Consider the following 21,716-nt stretch of genomic DNA (forward strand, 5'->3'; position numbering starts at 1 on the left):
TCAGAGGGAAATAGGATATGACACATGCCCCCCCCCCCCCCCCGAAGCAAATCCAAAAAGCCAAAATTCTGACATTTTGCCTCTTGGCTGCTCCAATACCTCCATCTCCAAGGACACAAAGACAATAAAAAGAAGCAGAGAACATGAAAGCAAACTGAAAGCAGAGCTAGCATAGCCTCCTCTTGTTCAGTGCAGTACAAGAAATATCCCCTAGGTGGGACTATTGCAAAATTAAACAGACTGTTACTACCATTACCAGCAAGTAATGAGTAATGGGCTACATACAAAGCTTTTATACAAAATATTAAAAAAGTGAGAACAGCTCATCCCCCAAAGACCCCATTTATTACAAGAGCTTCGAACAACTTAGCATCTTTAAGGCAATTATTCATCTCTTTCACCTAAGCTATGAACTGGCTCCCAAACCAGAGGCGAACACACAACTAATTTATCAGCTGTAAGATGTTCAAGCACAGCTTCCCCCCATTCCAAAGATACAGGGTTCAATGTCTAATCTATGCAAAATTAATAGAGATAACAAGGTATTTCATGCCAACATAAAGGAAGTAACTTGTCAGGGAAAACAAGTCCTGGAAGGTTAAATAAGAGCAAAGTGAGTGAAATGAGTTGGCCGGACACAGCAGCCACGTTATAAATATCCTAGGCGCTTAGCTATGCACTGGGGAGGGGGTAGAGAGGTGGGCTTGGTGACAAGTGGGCAGGACAGAGGAAATGGGCATCATCCCCCAACCCCATGTACATCCCAGTCCGACAGAAATCCCCCAGAGGAGACAATAGAGCTCGGAACTGTTTCATCTTTTCTGATCCTTGGGGGTCAATTGGCGACAGTCTCTGGTAGCGAAGCTCCAATGGACCCCCACTGCTAGGCAGATGGGGATTTACCACCTCACTGCCTATTTGGTGGCGAGGAGGAGTGGATACCCTCCCCCCATCCTAGATGGGATGATGTGGAATGGAGGCCACTCATCACCTCACAGGAGATGTTCAGCATAGATTCATAGATTCTAGGACTGGAAGGGACCTCGAGAGGTCATCGAGTCCAGTCCCCTGCCCACATGGCAGGACCAAATACTGTCTAGACCATCTTACAGATGGGTCAGTATGTATTATATATTGAAGGCTAATAACTGTGCAATAAATGCAGCCCATACGAGGATTACACATTATTAATTTTGTATCATTCTCAACGGAAAACAGTGCTAGTGAAAGGTGGCGGGCCAACGTGCATTCTCTATCTATTCCACAAATCAGGAACTGCACAAGCTAATGGTAGTGCAAGCTTCTCTACCAATGTTCTCCCAGTGTGTCTCAATCCTGATATAGAGGAACAACCCCAGGAATAAGGTAGTAGCTAAGTCTCGATGCCTACTGAGTCACTGGCCTTTCTGCTGAGTCTCCCCACAAGAGCACCAATTACTGTAGTGCCAGTTATCATAAGGTTACCTGTCCATGTGAAAATGAATTGAAACCATCAACCAATTTCACATAGGCTCTCTTTATACGCCCTGCTTCTGAAGTCAAACCATGCATCACAACACCAGCCCATTACATAGTTGACAACTCGCATAAGAGCAGTAAGGGAGCCAAGGACTTGGAATTTTGCACTCCTGGAATTTTGGGTGATGATTGCATAGCTGTGTCTGACAATTAGATACCAAGGAGGTGAAATACATTAGGTAGATCAACAGATGGGAGAGAGGGAGAAATGCATTTGAACTCTGATGAAGAAAATCAATATGCTAATAAAATCAACTTGTTTTTAAATGGTGATAAAAGTGTTAATGATTTTGGACTCTCCCTCTATTATTTATAAAAGGCAACGAAGTCTCCATTCATATTTAGCCATGCAAGGGAATCTAAAAAATGCCCAGGCACCATGGTGAATGGAGTTGTGTTAATCGGCCAGATATAGCAGAATTATCTTAATTTTATGGGAACAAAATTCTATAGTTACCTTTGGGACAAAAGCCAAAAGGCGTACAGGCGAGGTAGCAATACTTCTTAAGATCTAGGGTGATAAAAGTATGTCCTGGTGTTTCAAACCACTGGTGTCAAATCCCCAGACTAAGTAATCAGAATGTCCTTTGAGAAATGCATTTTAAAACCCCCAGGCATTTCAGACAGCTAGCACTGTGACTCTACATGCCTGAGCTTCCTTACAGAACAGTCTGATCCGCTGTACTGACACAGCAAGAGTTCAAATCCCAGATGGAAAATTAATCTCCCAATGTGGCCTGATTGAGTTTCAGTTCTCTAGTGCATAGCTTGAAGGTTGTTCTGCTTGGCTATGGAAGAGGTGAGGGCAGGGAGACTTAATTTGTCTGACATCCTGTACATCATTAAGCAAGGCACACTCTGAAAAGGACACCATTGGCTACTACAGATATAAAGAATCTATAGTACTCCCACATACTCATCTTTCCCCCAAAATGTTATCATTGCACTTTTTTCCTACATAACCCAAAGACCAAATGACTTCACTGGGAGTTGTGCCTGTGTATCTGTGGGTAGAATTAGGTCCCAAAGTAGGAGGATATAGATAGTTCTTAAAATGTATAGCTATCTCAAAGCTATAAAGGCACATTTACAGTTTCCTTACAAATATATGAAGAGAAAACAGTGCCATGGGTTATAATAAGCACAAGGTAGCCCTATTATTGCACAGTTTATTGTAAAAGCTGATATTCAATCTTAACCTGCTTACAAAAATCGATTTACTCCAGCATGGAATCTTCCTGACTGATTTACACAGTCCATTTAAAAGCAACCCCATGTTCCCCATTACAGAATGACCAACCTATCCACAAGACACTACAGAGTGGTACCAAGTCCTTCTTTATTAGCATACTGTTACTTTGCATGTTTAATATACTTTTCCACATGTATCCATTTTATTACCAGTTGGCTGTATGTGTCCCATCTGAACTCTACACTGGACAATCATACCATTGGTTTGTTATGAAAAGACCCGCAGTGGAGACTAAACTCTTCTAACCAGTGTATTTCCTCCTGCTTCCCACCTCTCAGACTTGCTGACAGATGACATAAATAGACTCCCCCTATGACAGTACTCACTTGATTGATCCAACACAAATTCTATTCTATGCCAAGGTGTCAGTTGACAGGAGGTTACTAAAAGTTATTAGATGGAAAATCACAGTCTCCTACTATAGATCACCAGGATCACAAATGTAGTTATCAAACCTACTGACAACAGAGATGTTACATGTTTACCGTAGGTTGTTTCTGAGAGTATCTATCTATGAAAAGGCCTGCTCAAAAGGCCATTGAAGGTAATGAGAATCCTTCCATGGCCTGCAATGAGCTTTGGATAAGGTTCATGAAGAAAATATTGAACTTCTCAAAATACTGTGGGCCAAATCTTGAGTGAGTGTAATATGGCAGAGCTCAATTGAAGTCAATTGATTTATACCAGCTAAGGATCTGGCCCTCTCTAACTGGCCACATCTCCTACATGAAGACACAATAAAAGAGTAGGTTTCTTGGATCATTTTAGTGTTCCTGAAGGAATTAACTGCCTTTTCAATCCACTCTCATAAATGTAAGTGATAAGTAATAAAATCTTTATCACTGCTCTCAGACAGATAATAAACAGATAAGTCAAGCTGATTTCCCAACAAACGGTAACACGCCCCCTTTCCCTGACATCTAAACAGAACATAATGTTTCATTTCATTTTAGGAGTGTGGTATTTTATTAATCATTTATTTTGAAGAAAATAGCATCGCCCTATTTTTAAGTATTGCTTAGATGGTGGCCTCCAGGTGTGAGAAGTCTGGGGCAGGCACCCAGCCATTGTAAATCGGCATGACTCCCTGGCAGTCAATGGTGTTACGCCAATTTATACCAGCTGAGGGTCTGGCTTTCTTTGTTTATTACATAGCTACAGAGAAATTACAAATCTGAATCCCGATCTCATATTGGATGACATTTAAAACAGAGTGCGCTAAGTTTCTGGATAGCAACAAGAATAAAGAAAAGGCTATACAGTACCTTTGTATCCTATCGCCTCTCATATTCCATTGCAGCTTGTTGAATGGGTATTATTGTGAGCCAACAGCAGAAGCCATAATAATCCTCATCACCTCAAGATGTATCATCTCCAAGTGAATTAGGGGCTAGATCTTCAGCTGAGCACTGATCCAGCAAAGCACTAATTTAGCGTGTGGGTAGTCCCACTGTCTTTAATGGGACTTTTGCGCACTTAAAGTTAAGCATGTGCTCAAGTGTTTGGATAGATCAGGGCTCTGATGTAAACTGGTGTCACGCTAATGAAATCAAAGGAGCTATGCTGATTTACACTAGTTGGAAATCTAGCCCTGTACCAGGGCTGTCCGGGGGGGGAGGGGCAAGTGGGGCAATTTGCCCCACGCTCCAGGCCCCACAGGGGCCCCCATGAGAATATAGTATTCTATAGTATTGCAACTTTTTTTTATGGAAGGGGCCCCCGAAATTGCTTTGCCCCAGGCCCTCTGAATCCTCTGGGCAGCCCTGCCCTGTACTGCAGTCCAGGATCATCTGTCACTTTAATAGTTATCTAATCCATAGGAACAATCTCTGACGTTCTCCAAAACAAGTTTTTACTTGTAATAATTTCTAGTGATCTGAAATGACAACAAATCATCTAACGTGACAATGAATGAAACTCTACTGTACAGCATGTACTGATCTGATAATACATCAAACAGATGACAGCATATAACATGAGACACAGCATGGCTGAAAATATTTAACAGTGGTGGGGTTCTTAGATAGTTTTCTTTCAATATTGAGCTCTAACATAAAGATGTGTAGGCCAGATGATGATGCCAAGCCTAGCAAACAATGAGCGCTCTGCTTGTTATATAATGATTGTGGGGACTCCGAGGGGATTTTTGTATCAGTGAATTTCAGCAGCATGGCAATGTGAAAATGTTAGAGTAAGTAAAGCAAGCTGTCATCAAGCAAGAAGGGTAACAGATGTCAACCGGTATCACATATCAGTAAACAGTAATAGCGTAGGAGGCTACTGATCTTAGGGCTTTCATGAAAACATCCCCGTTATTGTTGACTGCCACATCCCAGTTATTTGGATCTTTAAATGGTGGTGGTGGTGTTTTCCCTGGTTTAAACTACCAGCAGGTGATGAGATTCAGTCATATGTAAACATTCGTGTCACTTAAAATAAAAAGGTAATGCTTCTGCAGACCTAGTGCCATTTTTAAAAAGTGAATTTAACACTCATGAAAAGTACCGGGCTGATGGGAAACTCAATCCTCTATTGAGTGGTACAGCAAGCTCCCCACACCTGTGTGCCTCAGTCCTAATGCAGAGCGATCATCTTTGGGTGGAGAGAGTAGTTGTGTCTCCATTCAGTCCTCGTCCTCTCTGCTGAGAGTGCTGACAAGGGTGCCATCATATGCCAAATGAAACAGCGTTTTCTGTAATGTGAACGAACATCAGTCCACAAGGAACTGGACAGAGGCCACCAAATCTTTGCCCTTTAATTTTTCTCCCCCATCTTTATTTCTCTAAAGAAATTTGGTATGCACAAAGGCTGGAGCCATTGCCAGTCTCTTGGTGGTTTCATACATGCCAAAGGGAACACATATTGCACCTAACTTCTTTATGCACAATGGATTTTCGCATAGGCAGAGATTCATTTTCATTTCAGAAAGGTGGACTAAGAAAGTGGTAACAGGATACAAACCCTTTCACCACTAAGTCATTGCTTTGGATCTGGTCCTGGCGAACGGTGGCTACCATTTGTTACCATCTGATGCTTTATTAGCCTAGGCTAAGAATCGATTCCTGCAGGCAGGGACGGCTCTGGCTTTTTTGCCGCCCCAGGCAAAAAAGCCTCCGGCCGCGCCCCCTCCCCCGCGGGGGGGAGGAGGGCGGCCGGAGCCCCGGGGGGAGGGTGGCGAGCCCCAGGGGGAGGGTGGCGAGCCCCGGGGGGAGGGAGAGCGCCGGGGGGGAGGGCGACCGGAGCCCTGGGAGGAGGGCGGCGAGCCCCGGCGGCCGGGGGGAGGGCGCAGGGGGGAGGGCGGCCAGAGCGCCGGGGGAAGGGCGGCGAGCCCGGCTGTGGCCCCGCTCTCCCCGGCGGCCGGAGCGCCGCGCCGCCCCCCTCCAGGTGCCGCCCCAAGCACAAGCTTGGTGGGCTGGTGCCTGGAGCCGGCCCTGCCTGCAGGACTCCACTGGAAACACACACCTCAATGACAAATTCCCCATGTGCAGTTACTTTTTGAGATTTAGCAGTTAGCCAGTTTTTAATCTATTTAATGTGGGCCATGTTAATTTTATACAATTCTAGCTTTTGAATCAAAATCTTGTGTGGTACCAAGTGGTTGGAAGAGTCCTCATCATAAACTATCTATGACTCTACATACTATCTTTGTTGGCAGTCAGAGAAAAGAGGTTAAGAATTGAATGGGTTATGGAAATTCAACTGTTTTCTCCCCTAACATAGTGCACCCAGTGAAGGGTACATAATTTGTGTATTGAAACTTGAACTAATTCTTCCCATGCCATATCTGTCCTGTGGATAAATGGATGACTTGGACTTGTGGGGAGGCATCTTTCACAAGAACTAAATTTACTGAAGTAATACAAATCAGAAGCAGTCCCTTTAAGAAAAAGCAATCACTTGCCCTTGTCCAGGAACCACACCAAATGATCTTCACTGAACTGTGAACTCAAATTTCAAGCATAAGAATTTATCCGAAATCCTTTGGAGTTGTTGAAGAACAAAGCCACAAGATCAGACCACCCAAGTCCATTTCCTTCTGTACTTCTTGGTGTCTCAGAATAGCCATCTGAACCTTCTTTTGCCTATCAAAAATGCTTTGATTAAAGGAGTAGAGAATAAAAAACATCCCGACACCGCAGGAAGCCCCTTAGTAAAAGGTGCATTAATACGGTAAAAGCAAGCCAACAAAATGATTAATTTGCTTCTCTGTTTCCATACTCTGTTTACACAAGTTGATTAGAGCACTTAATTACTAATTTACCCTGCTTAAAAACAAGAGTGCTTTTCATTTTTAATGAGATGGGGGAAGGAGACTTGCCTGACAACAGGGAGAAGTCATTTTATTTCCTCTGATGATTTTGTCTACCCAGTTAACATTTCTAAAAGAAAGAACTATTGCTCCCCAATTTTCCCCTGGTTTTTCTCATTAAAGACATAGACGCAGATACAGATTTCTTCTCACATCAGTCCTTGACCAAACTTAGCAATGGTTGGAAGAGAAATATAGGATCAGATCTTCAGCTGGTGTAAATCAGTGTAGCTATACTGAAAAAAAACAGAGCTATGCCAAATTATACCAGCTGAAGATCTGGTCCAAAAACTCAAACAACATGATCTGTGGCTATAGTCCTTTTTGGGTGAACCAGTATGAACCTCCTCCCAAGTCCAGGTAATAATCATTGGTACTCTTACAATACATGTTACATGATTCCACTATATTTAGAAGATCCAAGCCGTGCATAAATAAAACAATTTAAAGTTCTTGTAACTGGGAGTTGTAAACTAATTATTTCAAACATGTCATCATTATCATCATCATTTCAAACCCTTGCATGCAACACATCCCTTTAATACTTATGGACTTTACAGACATGTCCATCATTTTTAAAGGAAGGTCAGGATGCCCTATGTCCATATGGCTAATGGTGCTGCTTCAGGGGATATTCAACTGACGTCAACAGGTAGTTCAGCTGCTCGATTATAATGGCTGTTTAAATGAGGCAACCAATCCATCTTAGTTAATTATACAGTGCCAGTCACTGCAGTATCTAGTTGTCTTTCTGCTTAGCTCTCAAAGACAATAGGGGGAAAAAAACTCCAAATGATTTCAAATGTTATTTCCATACCTGGAAAATCTCACATACATCATAGTTAAAAATGAAATCTATTCACTTTTCATGTGGTGTTAATGGGTTTTTTTTTTTTTTTTGGTTCCTTTCATACAAGTCAAAGATTTCTGCCCATATTTGTCTCATAATTGAACTGCAGACATCACAGTCATTTCCATGGCAACACACTGATGTCAAATACAAAACTATGATCTCACTACTGGATCAAACAGAAGATGAGGTTGAGAAGTGGGAGCAAATGATCTCTGTCAGGCACACACAAAAATGGATTGCAGATGTAAGCATAATTATGAGGGGAATGAGCAGGGGACTTTCTCCCTCAAATTTGAGTGTGTGGTGGAAGAGAGGTGAGTGAGGGAGGGAAGTGGAGGCCATTTCCAGACCCCAAAGTGCTGCTGTGGGGCACCAGGCTCAACACTTCCTCATCTGTGGGGCTTCCCAATAGCTGATAAGTAGAGATGAGAGCTCCACGCACCATCTGCTGGACAGAGGCAACCTCAGACTCAGTCTGCAGGAGGAGCCAGAAGCAAGGTCCAGATTCACTCTAGCAGCCCAACTCAGAGGAAGCAGGAAGCACATTCCCCACCCCTCAGACTTGGAGTAGGTACAGGACACCCCATGTCCTCTTTCCAAAGTGTGGAGCAATGTACTACTGGGAGGGGGACACACTAGGAGGGATAGCTCAGTGGTTTGAGCATTGGCCTGCTAAACCCAGGGTTGTGAGTTCAATCCTTGAGGGGGCCACTTAGGGATCTGGGGCAAAATCAGTACTTGGTCCTGCTAGTGATGGCAGGGGGCTGGACTTGATGACTTTTCAAGGTCCCTTCCAGTTCTAGGAGATAGGATATCTCTAAATTTAACTTATTGGAGGAGTCTGGCTCCAAGAGGTTGAGGACACAGAGGAAGTGGGGCACACAGAATAGTGGGTGGAGGAGAGATGGAGATACAAAGCATGGGAGAAATACAGGGAGAGAGAGACACACAGACACGGTCATGCACCCACATGTGTAGATGCACAGACAGGGCTGGCCTTACCATGAGGCAAACTGAGGCGGCCGCCTCAGGTGCCAGACTGGGAGGGAGGGGGCGCCACTAGGACCCAGAGTGTAGAAAATTGTGTCTGCTGCTGGTGCATATGTATTCTCTCTGCTCTAGATGCACAGAGATGGTGGATGCTGTGCTGGAGGAAGGAAGGAAGGCACAAGAGACATAACAGGCAGGCAGGAGAAAAGGTGAGAGGGAATAACAGAAAGCAGCAGGAGCTGCAGGGAGAGAGAGGAGGAGGAGCCTCTTATGTACCTCTCTAGCACCCCCAGGAGCCTGAACTGTTTAACACCAGCTTCTCAGGGAGCTTCCTGTTTCCTGCTGCTTCCCTGAACCCACTTGAGGAGAACAGGCAGTCAACTGAAGCAGTAGGAGCCAGTTAGGCTCTTAAGATGCTGATATCTTCCCTCACTCAGGCCCTGCTACCAGCCTGCTTATTTGTCCCCTTCAATTGAGTGTTGAGAGCCACTATAGCGGGCACAGAACAGCAGTCATGAGTGAAAGAAGAAAACGCCCCTCTGGGGCAGCATTCAGAAAAAAGAAAGCAAAGGAAGCTTTTCTATCTAAGTAGGAAGGAGCTCTCCTGAGATACATAGACACAAATGTTCACGGTGAGCCTTCTGGCCCCAGTGAAGATGTGAGTGGTGAGGAGATGCCTGATCTTCCCGTTAGTCAGAGTGCAGGTGACCTGGCAGCTACTGCAGCATCTGTATCTCCATCTCAAATGGATGTGACCATGCACATTCCTGGAGAAAAGTGTAGATCAGAGAAGAGTGTGGTGGAGGCGCAAGAAACAGCTGCTGCTGAGTTTAGTTCCTTAAGTCTAGATGATCCAGGACTCTGGACCCACTTGCGCAGTAGCCTGAGGGACTTCCTTGTACTGCATGGGCCACAGCAAGTGAAAAACTTCATGTTCCCCAAAGACAATGAAAATAGAAGTTTCCGTCCAACACATTACTGGCGTGAAATCCCCAATGGTGACAAAGTGGAGAGGCCATGGCTTATGTACTCAAAAACCCAGAATGCTGCGTACTGTTTTTGTTGCAAACTCTTCCAGTCTAATGTTCCGGCCACATCGGGTTCTACAGGAACAAAGGACTGGAAAAATCTGGCTAGAAATCTGGCATGCCATGAGAAGGCAGCAAAATCACCAGAAAGCATTCCATAGGTGGAAAGAACTTGAGATGAGACTAAGGTTAAAGGCCACCACAGATGATCAGCATCAAGAGAAGATTGCATCAGAGTCTCTTTATTGGCAAAATGTTCTGAAAAGGCTCATTGTCATTGTGAGAATGCTTGCTACCCAAAACCTAGCACTGCGTGGCACTTCAGATCAGTTGTATGTGCCAAACAATGGAAACTTCCTTAAAATTGTGGAGCTGATGGCTGAGTTTGATGCTGTACTCCAGGAGCATCTAAGAAGAGTCACCACCACTACCTTGGAAATGTACACACACCACTACCTTGGAAAAACAATTCAAAATGAGATCATACAGTTACTGGCAACAAAAGTCAAACAGAAGATTGTGGCAGATCTGAAGTCAGCAATATATTACTGTTATTATGGACTGCACACCTGACATCAGCCATACGGAAGAAATGCCTTTAATGGTGTGTTTTGTAACAACAACAACAGAACCTAGTGAAAATGTCCATGCAATGGTGACTGTCAGAGATCATTTTCTAGAACTTATTGACATTGATGATACTACAGGAGCTGGTATGACAAATGTGCTTAAAAAGCTGGAAGATACGGGAATTGCGATAGCTGACATGAGAGGTCAGGGCTACGATAATGGTGTCAACGTGAGAGGAAAGAACAGAGGAGTGCAGACACGGATCCGACAGTTAAACCCTCGAGCTTTTTTTGTCCCATGCAGTTCTCATTCATTGAACTTGGTGGTCAGTGATGCAGCATCAGTTTCTAGTGAGGCTGCTGAATTTTTTAATGTAATTCAAAGCATCTATGTATTTTTCTCTGCATCAACTCATCGATGGCAAATTTTGAAGCAACATCTGGGAACATCCTCTCTGACACTGAAACCACTGAGTGCCACAAGATGGGAAAGTCGAGTGGAGGCGATAAAGCCTATCAAACACCAAATTGGGAAGATAGATGATGCCAGAGTTGCCATTATGGAGGATAATGCTATGACAGGAACTGTTCATGGGAGAACAGTGGCAGAGGGAAATGGAATCACCAGAAACATACATCACTTCAAATTTCTGTGTGGCTTAGTGTTGTGGCATGACATACTGTTTGAAATAAATGTTGTAAGCAAGAGACTCCAAGATGTTGACCTTGATCTATCTAGAGCAATGGAACAACTGGACAAATAAAGTCATACCTACAGTCTTACTGGTCAGATGAGGGATTTCAAAACGTTCTGAAGAGTGCACAGAAGTTGGCAGAGGAACTTCACACTGAAGCTATTTCCCCACCCATTCAAAAATACAAGAGTCACCGAAGAAGACGACATTTTGATTACGAGGCACGGGATAATCCCTTAAGAGACCCCAAACAACAATTCAAAGTTGAATTCTTTAACCAGGTGCTAGATTGTGCAATACAGTCAGCTGAAGAACATTTCCTGCAGCTCAAGGAACACAGCAGTATATTTGGCATGTGGTATGATATTCCAAAACTCCTCACTATACCTGAAGAAGACCTACACCAGCAATGCAGGACACTAGAGACAGTGTTGACACATGATGACATGCACGATATTGATGCGAGTGATTTAGGTGATGAACTGAAAGCCCTTTCAAGATACATTTCAGCAGGATCAACTCCAAAGGCTATTCTGGAATATATGTGCACAAGTAAGATGACCACGCTCTTTCCAAATGCTTTTGTTGCTCTGCGCATACTTCTAACCCTTCCTGTAACAGTTGCCAGTGGAGAACGCACTTCTCCAAGCTGAAGTTAATAAAAACACATCTACGCTCCACAATGACACAGGAGAGGCTGGTTGGGCTTGCAACCATGTCAACAGAGCATGAGCTGGCCCAGACTGTGGACCTTCAGGAAGCAGTTCAAATCTCTGCAACCAAGAAGGCCCGGAAAGCACGACTTTATTATTCAAATAGGTAAAAATGCCAGTGTTTACTATGCAGACAAGAAAAGTTATAGTTGCTGTTCAGGCGTTTGAAAGTTAAGTGTTACTTAACATTTTTGAACAAGGCATTTTAAGTTGTTAGTGCTCCTTTATTGGGGTACGTAGCAGAGCAGTACCATGAGAGGAGTAGAACAGGAAGAAGGCAGAATTGAGACCTTTCAAAGTTTTGGCCCAAGCGAGGGGGCATAGTGGCATCATTTGAGCTCCCCGCTTCAGGTGCCAAAATGTTGTGGCCCGGCCCTGTGCACATGTAACCCACTAGTCACACTTGTTGTGATATTTATATCTTATTATTTCTTTGCAGTTGCTCTCACTATGTGCTAGATGCTTTCCAATCACTGCTGAGAGTTAAAATGGTGTAAATGCTCAACATGGGTCTGTGGAGAGACAAGCCCAAACCAAACCTTTATTGTCCCCTCGATATTTGTGTCAAAATGACTCCACTGGTTACCGAACGTTACTGGTCAAACACATTTCATTGCCCTGTATAAAGATTCTTTTCTTTAATCTTTTCCTCGTGGAGAAGATCCCACTTTAATTTGCCAGGTCCAACAAAAACTGGTAATTAAGTTTCCTAAAGATAATTTTATTAATTGCTTTAATGTGCAATTAAGGAACGATCAGTGGGGTTCCTGGTTTTTACAGGTCAATAATCCTGTTCCTGAGTGTATGTGCTATGTCTGAATGAGTAGGCTATCCTGAGGAAAGAATTGGACAATTGCCAAATCAAACACCCCCCCCACTTCCAATTTTTATTTACATACAACTGAAGTTGAGTAACAACAATATATTTGAAACTTTGACATTTATTTATTGAACACTTTTACCTAGGAGAAGTTGCTGATGTAAACTGGAAACGATCATAGAAACGATCACACAGAAATGTGCCTAGACAGTGAACCAGGATCCTGGTGCTCAATAGATACAGCCTCTAAATAGACTCATCTTGGTCAGCAATGCGAAGGCTACTTCATTCACTGACATATAAATTTCAAAAATCCTTCACATCATGCAATTTTATATGGCAACAAACCACCATGGATTGTCTCCCGTGTCAGCATTGAGCCAGGTGGGCTGTTTTATAGCTTGTAGCTACAGAAACATTAAAGAGACAGAACTAACCAGCTAAAAGAAAACAGTGTATGGCTGGGGCAAATTAAAAGACAAAACTAAATAGCAAAAAGGAAAACAGAAGGTTTTTTTCCTCAGGAGATTCTAGAGACTAAATAATCAAGGATGAAATGGGAGATAATTCTGATCACCCTGAGCATTATTTTATTGGGTAGACCAATTGTTTTAATTCCTCTTTACCACAGAGGAGAAAATATGCAGAGGGGATACATGAAGAGGAAAACAGGGAACTCAACAGTCTTTGAAGGAACAACATATGGTGACCAGGCATCAGAGATGGATGTTATAAATCTTTACTTGGTAGAATTACCTAAAGATGAAATTGCAGTTTTGAATAAAGGCTTGGGCTTTTAAACCCACACTGGAATCTGGCAAATTAGATTGTAACGTAGACTGTTACAAATTTTGCAGTAACCTTCATTTCAAACATTTCTTTGCAAGATGTGGAGGATACTGAGAACTCAGTTGTTAGCACAGATGTGGTCAATAAAGATAACAAATAAAAGGGGAATATGATATTTTAGAAGAAATCCCCTTTAATCCATGAGTCACTAATGCATGCCTGTTCACTTGCTCTCATCCGAAAGATAAGGATTTGGATACTTTATTTGGAATATTCTATCAAGAGCAAAAATCTGTAAGATTTAAAAGTTGGAATCTGACTGCTTCGGGAAAAAACTATATATTATACTCCTTAAAGCGCAATTAGAGTACTGTTATATAAGAAGGAAGAAAGTAAGGCGATAAATTGGTGCTTAGTGTCTTCTGAGAAGAAACATGCTTAGGATTACAGTATGACTTCTTCAAGTAAGAAACCATTATTGTTGCAGTAAATATAGATAATGGGTCCGATCAAAACCCCAGGAAGGTCAATGGAGAGATTCCCATTCATTTAAGCGGGCTTTTGGGTAAAATATATTGATATACAGATAATTCACCACCCTGTATTAGGAATGGTGTTCATTAGAGACTTTCTAAATCAGTGGTCACCAACCCGTCAATCGCGATCGATGGGTCGATTCTGGAGCCTCGGCTAGTCGATCGTGAACGCTGAAGCTAAAAGTCCGGTGGCGCAGCGGGCTCAGGCAGGCTGCCCCAAGCCACTCCCGGAAGTGGCTGGCTGCTGGCATATCTCTGTGGCCCCCAGGGGAAGGAAGGGGGGGTGAGGTGGCTTCGCGCGCTGCCCCTCCCCCAGCACCATCCCCGGTTCCCGGCCAATGGGAGCTCTGGGGGCGGCGCTTGCAGATGCGGGCAGCACACGGAGACCCACTGCCCCCCTCAGGGGCTACACGCAGAGACGTGCCAGCAGCCAGCCGCTTCCGGGAGCGGCATGGGGCCACAGCAGGCAGGCAGCCAGGCAACCAGGAGCCGCCTGTGGTAAGTGCCTCCCGGCTAGAGCCTGCACCTCGCTCCCCCCACTGCACCCAACCTCCCAGCCCAGAGCTGAAGATTTTTACAATCATGTTGTTCATTCTATTTATCCATTCATATTCCTATGCATGTATCTTATTTTCATGCTAGGACATTTCCAATATTTAGAATTAGAATTTAACGTTGAGTATAAACATTATATTTTGTAAGAAAAAAGTCAGAGAAATAGCCCAAAAAAACCCCAAACAAACCAGTAAGTACACAGCTTTCATCTAATCCCTGTGAGTTTAACCCACAAAGCTTGCAGCTCATATGGAAATGCAACTTTTGTAGTCTTCTCAAAAGCTGAAGTCCTCCCAATGAGCTTAAATATGCAGTAAATAAATAACTTTTTAGACGATAATTTAAAATTGTGTTCTTAGAGTGCGTTGTAGTCCTGGGTCCGAGTCACCGGTACAATGTGGGCTCTTTTGATCAATCAAGAATAGTATTAGTAATACTAAGAACAGTAATAGTAGTAACTTCAGCATCATGCATGGAGGCACTGAGTTGTTTGTGTGATGCTGCTAAAACCTCCAGTAAGCTCCTGCCACTGACAACACCCACTTTGAATCTGCTGATTCAGCGTTTAACGTTGTACTCTGATCTCTGCTAGTCATCACTGCGCTACAACCCTACCCCTGTGGTTATTTAAGGCTCACCGTGTGTCTGGAAACAACAAATTTCAGCAGAATCCCAGCCCTCCTCTATAAACGCATCTGAAGGACCTGCGCCAGAGCTCCCTCCCAGACCCCGCACTTCCTCCCACACCACAACCCCCCGCCCCAGCCCGGGGCCCCCCCCCGCACCCACACCCCCCCCCCGCGCCCCCCACCCCCCCCCCCTCCCACACCCCAATCCTCTGCCCCAGCCCGGAGCCCCCTCCTGCACCAAACTCTCCCCCCAGAGCCCACACCCCTCACCCTCTCCTGCACCCCAATCCGCTGCACCAGCCTGGAGCTCCCTCCTGCACCAAACTCTCCCCCCAGAGCCCGCACCCCCTCACCCTCTCCTGCACCCCAATCCGCTGCACCAGCCTGGAGTCCCCTCCTGCACCCAAACTTCCTCCCAGGGCTTGCACCCCTCACTCCTGCTCCCCAACCCCCTGCCCCAGGTTCAACATTCACAGTTGAGAATGTTACACGATTTGTGACAATCCCTGAAGGATTCTGGATCTATAAACCACAAATGACACTAATAAAAAGTAAAACTCATGAAATGTCCAGTGGATTCTATGAGATTAGGTGCAGTGTCACCATATGACGCCTCTACCCAAACTCCCTCCCAGAGCTTGCACGTCTCACTCCTGCACCCCAACCCCCTGCCCCAGGCTCAGCCTGGAGACCCCTCCCACACCCCAAACCACTCAGGCCCAGCCCAGAGCCTGCACCCCTGCCCTGCACCCCAGCCCCCTGCCCTAGGCTCAGCCTGGAGCCCCCTCCCACACTCCAAACCCCTTGGCCCCAGCCCAGAGCCTGCACCCCTGCCCTGCACCCCAGCCCCCTGCCCCAGGCTCAGCCCGGAGCCCCCTCCCACACTTCAAACCCCTCGGCCCCAGCCCAGAGCCTGCACCCCTGCCCTGCACTCCAACCCCCTGCCCCAGGCTGGTGAAAGAGAGTGAGAGTGGGGGAAAGTGAGTGACGGAGGGAGGGGGGAATGGACTGAGCAAGGCGGGGCCTCAGGGAAGGGGCAGGGCCTTGGGGAAGGGGTGAGGCAGATCCTGGGTTGATCAAAAAGTGATCTTGGGCTTAAAAAGGTTGGAGACCACTGTTCTAAATGATATCACTATTGTACTTCTTTGTTCCCCCTCCCCTGGATCAAGGATCTCCCCATGGCTGTGAGGGCTGTCTCTGCAGCACCATCCTCATGGAACCTGAAGAAGGTATGCCACATGACTGGGGATCTATGGAGAGCAAGTGGTGAGCAAGAGAGGAAAGCAAAGAGAGTCAAGTTCCAATGCCTCTCCCAGTCATGGGTACAAACAGGCAAAGTCCAAGTGTAATTACTATTGCTTATTATTATTATTTTATTTTAACTTTCTGCATAGCACTTGGCACCTTGGTTGGCAGAGCACTATAGATCAAGGCCAAGATTTTAAAAAACGCCTACTGATTTTGGAGGGCCCAGTTTGAGAGCGGCTAACTTGAGACACCCTAAAGAGGCCTACTCTTCAGAGAATTGTGAGCACCCAACCTCAGAAAGCCAGACCCCTTTAAGGTACCTCACGTTGGGCATTCAGAAACCAAGGCACCCAAAAATCACTTTTAAAAATGTTGCCAAAATGACTGGGACAAATCCAATCAAAACTCCCACATAAATGAATGAGAGTTCTGACTAGGTAAGGGCTGAGTAAATATCAAGCAAAGGGCTTATAATATGCTCCTTTATTGTTATACAGGACAAACAAAGAGCTCTGAGCGATGCTACACTAGATCACTAACAGAATACAGTCAATAATAATGTCTCCTATTGACAAACATTATAATGAAGCTAACCATAATTTATGGGAGCAGCACTGAGAATGGTATTGGTTGGGAAGAGGCCCGCAAGACGGTGTGCTGGAGAAAGGAGATCAATATAATGAAAATGAGATTACAACACTGGATTTAAGCTTTGTATGACAGCTTTAACAAAGCGTATGGGGTTTACATGGCTTCTTGTTTCTGATTCTAGTCTAGTCCATAGATGGATTCCTGGTTAAAAATTATTTTTAATCATTTCAATTGTCTATGGTGCTGTGCAACTGGTACCGCTGTATGTTGCGGGTAGCCTATTATAACCAGTGGTGTGTTCTGAAAAGGTATTCAGTGGAAACACTTATGGTGCGATTTTTCCAAAGCTGCAGGAATATAACTGTGTGCTGTGACAAGGTTCAAGTGCACGACGTGCTCCCCAGTGAACAAGAAGCTCAGATACCATGGTAATGAGCATGATATAAATACTAGAGAGACAGATCAGTTTCCCCCTCTCCCATGAACAGAGGCAATAAGGAACGGCTATGGTCCCGATCCAAAGCTCATTAAAGTCAATGGAAACAATGCCACTGACTTGAACAGGCTCTGAATCAGACCCTATAAGAGTGGCTGCTTGGGAGGAGACTGCCTTTGGGAAGGTCAGGCCCCAGAGCCAGCGGTCATAAGACTAGGTTGAACTTCAGACCCGGGAGTTTTCCCTTCATTCTTTTTTTCTGCTATGTTTACTTATTTTGATTTCTTATACTAAACTTTTTTATTTAAAGAGGGGTAAAAAGCATTGCTGAATGTGACTTGGAAGATTGGACAAATGACCAGGGAGGAGTATAAAAATATTGCTCAGGCATGCAGGAGTGAAATCAGGAAGGCCAAATCACATTTGGAGTTGCAGCTAGCAAGAGATGTTAAGAGTAACAAGAAGGGTTTCTTCAGGTATGTTAGCAACAAGAAGAAAGTCAAGGAAAGTGTGGGCCCCTTACTGAATGAGGGAGGCAACCTAGTGACCGAGGATGTGGAAAAAGCTAATGTACTCAATGATTTTTTTGCCTTTGTCTTCACAAACAAGGTCAGCTCCCAGACTGCTGCACTGGGCAGCACAATATGGGGAGAAGGTGACCAGCCCTCTGTGGAGAAAGAAGTGGTTCGGGACTATTTAGAAAAACTGGAAGTGCACAAGTCCATGGGGCCGGATGCGCTGCATCCGAGGATGCTAAAGGAGTTGGCGGATGAGATTGCAGAGCCATTAGCCATTATTTTTGAAAACTCATGGCGATCGGGGGAGGTCCTGGATGACTGGAAAAAGGCTAATGTAGTGCCCATCTTTAAAAAAGGGAAGAAGGAGGATCCGGGGAACTACAGGCCAGTCAGCCTCACCTCAATCCCTGGAAAAATCATGGAGCAGGTCCTCAAGGAATCAATTCTGAAACACTTAGAGGAGAGGAAAGTGATCAGGAACAGTCAGCATGGACTCACCAAGGGGAAGTCGTGCCTGACTAACCTAGTTGCCTTCTATGATGAGATAACTGGCTCTGTGGATGAGGGGAAAGCAGTGGATGTGTTATTCCTTGACTTTAGCAAAGCTTTTGATACGGTCTCCCACAGTATTCTTGCTGCCAAGTTAAAGAAGTATGGGCTGGATGAATGGACTGTAAGGTGGACAGAAAGCTGGCTAGACCGTCGGGCTCAACGGGTAGTGATCAATGGCTCCATGTCTAGTTGGCAGCCGGTTTCAAGCGGAGTGCCCCAAGGGTCGGTCCTGGGGCCGGTTTTGTTTAATATCTTTATTAATGATCTGGAGGATGGTGTGGACTGCACTCTCAGCAAGTTTGCCGATGACACTAAACTAGGAGGCGTGATAGATACACTAGAGGGTAGGGATCGGATACAGAGGGACCTAGACAAATTAGAGGATTGGGCCAAAAGAAACCTGATTAGGTTCAACAAGGACAACTGCAGAGTCCTGCACCTAGGATGGAAGAATCCTATGCACTGCTACAGACTAGGGACCGAATGGCTAGGTAGCAGTTCTGCAGAAAAGGACCTAGGGGTCACAGTGGACGAGAAGCTGGATATGAGTCAACAGTGTGCTCTTGTTGCCAAGAAGGCTAACGGCACTTTGGGCTGTATAAGTAGGGGCATTGCCAGCAGATCGAGGAACGTGATCGTTCCCCTTTATTCGACATTGGTGAGGCCTCATCTGGAGTACTGTGTCCAGTTTTGGGCCCCACACTACAAGAAGGATGTGGAAAAATTGGAAAGAGTCCAGCGGAGGGCAACAAAAATGATTAGGGGTCTGGAGCGCTTGACTTATGAGGAGAGGCTGAGGGAACTGGGATTGTTTAGTCTCCAGAAGAGAAGAATGAGGGGGGATTTGATAGCAGCCTTCAACTACCTGAAGGGGGGTTCCAAAGAGGATGGAACTCAGCTGTTCTCAATGGTGGCAGATGACAGAACAAGGAGCAATGGTCTCAAGTTGCAGTGCGGGAGGTCTAGGTTGGATATTAGGAAACACTATTTCACTAGGAGGGTGGTGAAGCACTGGAATGCGTTACCTAGGGAGGTGGTGGAGTCTCCTTCCTTGGAGGTTTCTAAGGCCCGGCTTGACACAGCCCTGGCTGGGATGATTTAGTTGGGAATTGGTCCTGCTTTCAGCAGGGGGTTGGACTAGATGACCTCCTGAGGTCCCTTCCAACCCTGATATTCTATGATTCTATGATTCTATGACTGTCTTTGTTTTTTCTGCTAAATCCTCCCACCCATTTATATGGACCAAATTTGTGCACAGTTACTGCGATTATTCATTCAAATCACTTATTTTTACACTCAAAATGCCAGGTATGCATCTAACTGGCCACTGGTGTGTGAAATTGCCAAGTTGCACATGCAACTGCAGTAACAGCACATGTAAATTAGCAACATAATTGTGCCTAAGCCGTTTTGAAAAATCACACCTTTAAAGTTTAAATGAGAGCCAAGTGTCTTCAACTTTATATGCGAATTCTTTTTTGCATTTGTATTTTGATCATGACGAAGTTTCCCAGCCGAAAAGCATAGTTTCCAACTGATTGCTGGCCATGTGCCATCATGCAATGTCTTTATCAAAGGATCAAATGTATTATTTTGAATGTTACGCTGCAGTGAGCCACTGACTGATTCAGGAATGCAACAGCTGACTCAGATAGGCTGTCAAAATATGTTGCATCAAATACTACAATCCAGCACCTTCAGAAACATTTCTGAACGTTTGAGGTTAATGGGAAATGTAGGTGTTCAGCACATCAGAAAAATCAGATCATTTTTACTTAGGTGCCTAAGAATGGATTAAGGTACCAAATATTTAGGTAGTCAACAATTTTAATCTCAAATTCTACAGACACTGATGGGGACAGCCAAAAAGTGCTGGTGCCTGACCTCAACATGTACTGTTTCAATAGTACTACCTAGGTATGAGCTCTTATACAGTGCTTTTCATCAGAAGATCTCAAAGTGCTTTACAAAGGATGCCAGTATCAGCTTGTTATGTTAAATGGGAAAACAGAGGCACAGAGAGGTTAAGTGACTTGTCCAAGGTCATCCATCAGGGATTACTGGTTTCCTAATTTAAAAGTGTGTACTTAAACCTCTAGAATGAGGTTCCACTGAATGACATCATCACAATATTTTCATTCAAGGAAGCAAATATAACAGTTCTGTGATGTAATTGGCTGAAAGGGTCCTGTTGCAGTTTACACGAGAAAACGTTTTGAAGGAATATGCTGCGTTGTAGCATGAGACAGGGTATTTAATCTGACTTTCTTGGATGGATTATACTTTTGACCCATTTTGGGTACTCCAGGATGAGGAGATATATTTAAAATAAAAAACACATAGGAGAAAAAGCAGCTGAGTCCGAGCAACTTCCCAGCATACGATTTTACTAACAGTCACAAAACCAAACATAGTCCTGTGAGTTTTGAAATATTAACTTACCAAGTAGCAGTGTGGATGACACCTTAAACTTTAAACTAAGCACCCATATATTTGAGGCCAGGCGGTAATCTTCAAAAGATTAACGGAATGGCAAGAATTAAATAGGAAGCCCTGTCACAAGACGCTTTTACTGAAATCAATTGCATTTTTCAGAACGATCGAGTTCTAGCTGCAAGCACCACAATGCTACAATACAGATACACTACGTAACAAGATACTTAATTTGCTGCAATGGGATTCACTTTACTGAGAGAATTCTCATGAAAGGAAACTGCTATTCCCAGGTAATGCATATAATTCAGCAGAACCTTCACTCTTCCATTCCCACATCTGGAAAAATTTGAAACACTGCGCCAAAGGCTCAACTGGTGTAAATCTGCGTATTGGCTTCAATGGAACGATGGCAATTTATCCCAGCTGAGGATCTGCGCCACTATTCCAAGGGACTCCTAGCTCAGTGTCAGTTCAAAATTTCATTTAACAATTTCTGTGCTTGCTTTAAAAAACACAGGCAGAGGCTGTTCTGGTAAGAGAGTATGTGCAAACGCTTTATAATGTACAGTCTAGTGCCTATGTGTGCAACTGCAACATGAAACCAGGCAACACCTGTTTAAATGTTTGCGACTGTGTCACTCTCTAGCAGCTGATCTACAAAAGATAAAAGTTCTAATGC

The 21,716-nt window shown here is 44.4% G+C and overlaps 1 protein-coding gene across 3 annotated transcripts in view; it reads right to left on the reverse strand.

Moving 5' to 3' along the window:
- Positions 1-21,716, reverse strand: part of FGGY (FGGY carbohydrate kinase domain containing) — a 201,842-nt gene that overhangs the window by 23,091 nt on the left and 157,035 nt on the right. The gene's annotated exons all lie outside the window — the stretch shown is intronic.

This window comes from Terrapene carolina, unplaced genomic scaffold (genome assembly GCF_002925995.2).
Source record: "Terrapene carolina triunguis isolate 2854851 unplaced genomic scaffold, T_m_triunguis-2.0 Scaffold101, whole genome shotgun sequence".
Classification (NCBI taxonomy): Eukaryota; Metazoa; Chordata; order Testudines; family Emydidae; genus Terrapene; species Terrapene triunguis.